At 42.7% G+C, this 5,498-nt stretch overlaps 1 non-coding gene across 1 annotated transcript; it reads right to left on the reverse strand.

Annotated features, from left to right (window-relative positions):
• Positions 1 to 5,161: 5,161 nt before the first annotated feature.
• LOC113456163 lies at positions 5,162 to 5,264 on the reverse strand. The gene has a single exon (XR_003377024.1). It is a non-coding gene; the product is annotated as a U6 spliceosomal RNA (small nuclear RNA).
• Positions 5,265 to 5,498: the final 234 nt, after the last annotated feature.

The following is a 5,498-nucleotide window of genomic DNA, read 5'->3' on the forward strand; positions in this document are numbered from 1 at the left end:
GAGGATCTTGAATATCTAAAGGAAGTAGACATTTTGCAAGAACATCTTTTGTTACACAGGTGTGCTTTTCATGACCTTGTGTCTGCCCCTGCCCCCATGACACAGGATTCTAATATCACTGTCAATCCCAGGGATGGGCAGGGCCTGAGGAGGATACAGAGGAGATGAGAAAGATTTAGACCCAAAACAGATAAACACCCAGAGAAACTTGCAAATTTTATTTTTCTGGAAAGAATAATTAAGCCAGAAGTGTTCGCATTGCTCATGCAGCAGCATCCATCAGGTTACTGCTGTCGGACAGGGGTCGGTCTCTTTATCTTAGACTTAAGCCACAGGACAATGTATCAGTCAAACCTGAGTGACAAATTTACCTAGCCCAATTCCCTGGACTTCTCAAAAGAGCATTAAGCCAGTAAATTATCCTTTTTGCTGAAGGTTGTAATTTATTTTCTGTACCATACTTCAGAAAGATTATTTTTTAAATAAATAGCCACCCATAACTAAATGCCACCTGTCCACTTAAAGCAGAAGGCCTTCCTAGTATCCTCGAGTCTACCATTTCAGTAACTTTTTCAAAATGAGGACACAAAAAGACCAGTTCCTTAGGTTTGACATACATCTTCTCCAACAACCTTCAGTTCAGGACTTCTGTTTCCACCTGAGAAATAGTAATAGACATTGGATGTGCATTCCCTAAGAAATAGGTGAGAAGAGCAGTCAAAATATATGAAAGGAAAAATTTCAACTCTCTAGCTCTTAGCAATCACTAGCAACAAAGGCCAGAATCCCTGAGATATCCAATTAATGAGGTGAGCTCTTTACTTATCCCAGATTATTACCTTCTGGGAGTGATGAAGAGAGATCCCAGGCAGAGCCTGATAAACTCTTTGAAGTGCGGAAATACAGCCAAGAGTCTAGGAAATAAAGAGAAATCGAGCTTGCAAGACAGATTGCCTTAAGGGAGAGAGTTGCACAGGCAGTGATCTGGAGACTTCGTCTAAGATATCCAACAGAACACAATTAGACATACATTCAGAAAAGGTAAGAGGGTATCTTATGGACTTGGAGAGCAGTGTCCAAAGAGCTGTGGCTGGTGCCTATCTCTGCTAGCCAGACTGCAAATGAAGAGTACTCAGGAGTACCATCCTGGCCTACTTTTAAAAAAGTCAGAGAAGCAAGACCAAAGGGCCAAATGTTCCAAAGTAGTTTAGCTGCATCCCAGAACCGAGTTTAAAGCTACTTATGGGAATAAAAAATAAACAGTATCCAATAAGATAAAATTCACAATGTCTGGTACCCAATCAAAGATTACTAAATGAGCAAAAAAGCAGGAAAACATAATTTATATTTAAAATAATAATCAATTAACCAAAATGGGCACAGATGGTATAACAAGCAGGAAACAGGAAAGTTTTTATTACAACTCCATGCCAATATGTTCACAAAGTAAGTATAGACATAGCAGATACTTTTTAAAGACTCGAATGCAGGCCTGAAGAAATGGCTCACTGGGTAATAAATGACTGCTTTGCAAGCATAAGAAGCTGGGTTCAAATCCCCAGTATTCATATAAGAAGCCAGCATTGGGGTTACCAAGACAGGTGGATCCAGAGAGCTTGCTGGCTCAGTCTAACAGAACCAGTGATCTCCAGGTTCAGTGAGACACTATATTACATACACAAGATGAAGTATGACAGAAGGTAACTGATGTCCTGGCCTCTACTTTTGCTCATGTGGGCATATGCACCCACACGCTGTGTATACATACTACACACACATACACAGACACACACACACATGCACTCCCTCACACATACACACAATACGCCAGTCAACTATAGCTTTAGGGAATGAATACTGTAGCTTTTGATATGTAATATATTCTGACATGCATAAAGACATTTCAATAAAAAAGATTAGCAAAAACCATAGCAATACAACTCTTAAAAATTAAAAACAGAGACTAGAGGAGCTCCTCTGTTCAGCTCCCTTCCCAAGCCACAGGGCACTAATTCGTAGCTGGCATCTCCCAGAAAAAGGAGAGAAAACATGTTTGAAGAATTAATGCCTGACCAAAGAAGTTTGAAAACAGAACAACTCAAGCACAAGACAAATGAAGCAAACTATACCATGGCACATTACGATCGAGTTACTCAAAAACCAACAATAAAAGGCAAATCTTGAAATATTTAGAGAACAGTGGGTTTTACAGATAGAGGAACCAAAATGAGAGATACAGTTTTCTCTTTAGAAAGAACAAAAATAGGAAGACTATTGCCAAAGCCATGGAAGTGCTAAGAGAAAAAAAAAAAAAAAAAAAACATGAGCCTTGATTCTATGCCCATAAAACCATATCCAAAAACAGTCAAAATAAGACATTTTCATACAGACAATAGCTAGTAGATTATCATCCACGAACATGAGCAGGCCAGAGAGTTGCTACAGGAGGATCTTCTGACAGGATAGGAAACGTGGACCCCAGAAAGGAACAGCATGGGAAATACAATATAAGCTCCCACTATCCCTTCCAAGGACACTTGGCCCCACCCCTTCAGGGTTCTACTATCTTCCAGTAAACAGCACACTGTGAGTCAAAGTCCTTAATGTTTGACCTTGGGGGAACACTCCACATCCAAAGAGCAGCACCCTTCAAATCAAGCGGACAGCCTACGACTTTGTTCTTTGCTCTGATGTCGCCAGGTCTGCATGGTGGGGGTCTTCCAGCACAACACTTCATAGCTCTGTGGATCAATGCAATCCTGTGTGTGTGGACAGGAATCAAAGCTTCAGGGGTGCCGGCCCTGCAGGGAGAGCAGGCTTGTGCTGGACACACCGTCTGAATAAATGATGCCTTGGCTTCTCAGAGGTGGCAAGTCGGCTGGGAGCTAGCAGCCATTTTTCTGTCATCACTCAGTCATTTCCTTGTACAGCTCAAAAGACAGTCTGGCTCGGATGGGAATGACATACGCTGTGCTGTGTGGAGCCGCCAGCCCACTCCACCTACCAGACCCACTTGGAGAAGAGGCTGAGTGAAAGGGGCAGAGGTGAGCTCAGTCTATTTTGACAGAAGAGTCGTCTACTTATTCTCGCTTGCCCCACCCTAAATTTCCATACGCTTGAATGAATCATTTCTATTCTAGATGAAAAGCAAAGGGAATGACAAGAAATTATTCTGGGTGAGTTAGCAACACACTTGGAAAGAAATGTTATGAGGAAAATCTCTGGGGAATTGTTGACTGAGGTTTCTGTACTGCCCGGTTCCCACAGTCGTTAAGTCCCAAATAAACACACAGAGGCCTACATTAATGATAAACTGATTGGCGTATTAGCTCAGGCTTCTTATTAACTCTTATAACTTATATTAGCCCATAATTCTTGTCTATGTTAGCAATGTGGCTTCGTACCTTTTTTGGCAAAGCAGTCACATCTTGCTTGCTCTGTGTCTGGCTTCCTCTCTGTCTGGGTGATGACTGCAGACTAAAAACTTCCCTCTTCCCAGAATTCTCATTGCCCACCTCTACTTCCTGCCTGGCTACTGGCCAATAAAATTTATTTAAAATACAAGTGACAGGGTACAGACCATTGTCCCACAGCAGGGAATTTTGGTATTAAAATGATTAGGAATGAGGCCTGCTCAGCCCCAATTTGCTCATTTGTTTTGGGCAGTGTGATTAAGGAAAGACAAAGTAGCAAGATAATATTTGTTTTAAAATGCCCCCTATTTATGCTTTATGATCAGAGAATTCATCTTTTAGAGCCCGAGGCACCCATTGAACAAAACAACCTAGAGGCTGTCCTGTTTGGCTGTAAACATGAAGCCTCCTTGGAAGAGGGGACCCCAGTCAGAAGATCAGACAAAGGGGCTGGAAAGACGGCTGAGCTGTTAAGAGAGCACTGACTGCTCTTCCAGATGACCAGGGTTCAATTCCCAGACACCTACACGACAGTTCACAACTGTCTTTAACTTCAGTTCCAGGGGATCTGACTCCTGCACACAGACATACTTACAGACAAAACACCAATGCATAAAAAAAAGATCAGATGAACAGGAAATATGATTTTTCATGTAATGAATGGGAATTCAGGCTTTGCCCAAAGGCAACCCTGTGGTGACTTGTTGACAAGGGGAGGAATGAAATAGAGTCCTAAGAATAGCAGGACAGAAAGCAAGGGCTGAGGAGGAGCCTTAGTCAGTGAGAAATGTCTTTGTTGGAAGAGGCGACAACAGCAGTCATGTGACACAAATCACATGGCACAGTCCTTCTCTTGTCTGAACCCCAGCAGAAGTCTGCACCTTGATGCCCCTCCAGTTGGCTTAGAGACAAACAGGCTGCCTGCTCAGTTCCTGGAGAGGAAGAGGGAAAAGTCACAGGAGAGATGTTGGCACATGTGTCTCTCTCTCCTGAGACCCTTTCAATATTAAGTAAAAGGCTAAGCATTGACAGCTAGTAATACCAAAGCAATGTTCCAATAGCACATACCTCATACACAAGTGCTGTAGAATTATTTTTATGTGGTAGACACAGAAAACTTCAGGAATGTTATCACTTTGCTGAGGTCTACTCAGACTTTCCTAGATAATGGCCAAGGCAGGATGCAGATCTTTGTTCTGGACCACTCCATCCTAGTGTCATGGCCTTAACTAGCTTGGTTTTGATGAAGCTCCTATGTCCCTAACATAACTGTGGCCATCTTTAGTGGTATGAAATGTGACATTTATTCTATAGTGATTACCCAATCCCTGACATGTGGCAGGTACTTGAGCTGGTTATGCTAAATAGGATCACAAAAATGAAATCCTATAGGTATGACATGGGGAATATCCCATAGCTAGCTCAGAGGTAAATTACTTTGTTTGCAGTCATGCAGCCAGGATGAGACCATCAGCCCTAAGTAAACACTAACTTTATTTGAGCCCGATAGAGGTAGTGAAAAGAAGAAAAGGAAAGGAAAGAAAAGAAAAGAAGAGAGAAACCCAGTCAGCATTTGATAATGGATACATCCAAGGGCTAAGAGGGCCCTCGGCAGATCTGGAAGAAGGAAGGAGTAAATGCTACCTTTTCATACCTGATCAGTGAGTGAGAGTTGGCCAAGACACATCCAGCAATGGCCAAGACTAAAGTAAGGAGACATGATAGGAAGAGATTGCTTCTTTTTGAGGGTAAGATGGGTCATCTTCACGAATTTGCATGTCATCCTTGCGCAGGGGCCATGCTAATCTTCTCTGTAGCGTTCCAATTTTAGTATATGTGCTGCTGAAGTTCCTTGGGCAGCTGAGGATAGGGAACCTGAAATGACCCTATCCTATAGCAATACTGACGAATATCTTGCATATCACCATAGAACCTTCATCTGATGATGGATCGAGATAGAGACAGAGACCCACACTAGAGCACTGGACTGAGCTCCCAAGGTCCCAATGAGGAGCAGAAGGAGGGAGAACATGAGCAAGGAAGTCAGGACCACGAGGGGTGTACCCACCCACTGAGACAGTGGGG

The sequence above is a fragment of the Microtus ochrogaster genome, chromosome 5 (genome assembly GCF_000317375.1).
Source record: "Microtus ochrogaster isolate Prairie Vole_2 chromosome 5, MicOch1.0, whole genome shotgun sequence".
Taxonomy (NCBI): Eukaryota; Metazoa; Chordata; class Mammalia; order Rodentia; family Cricetidae; genus Microtus; species Microtus ochrogaster.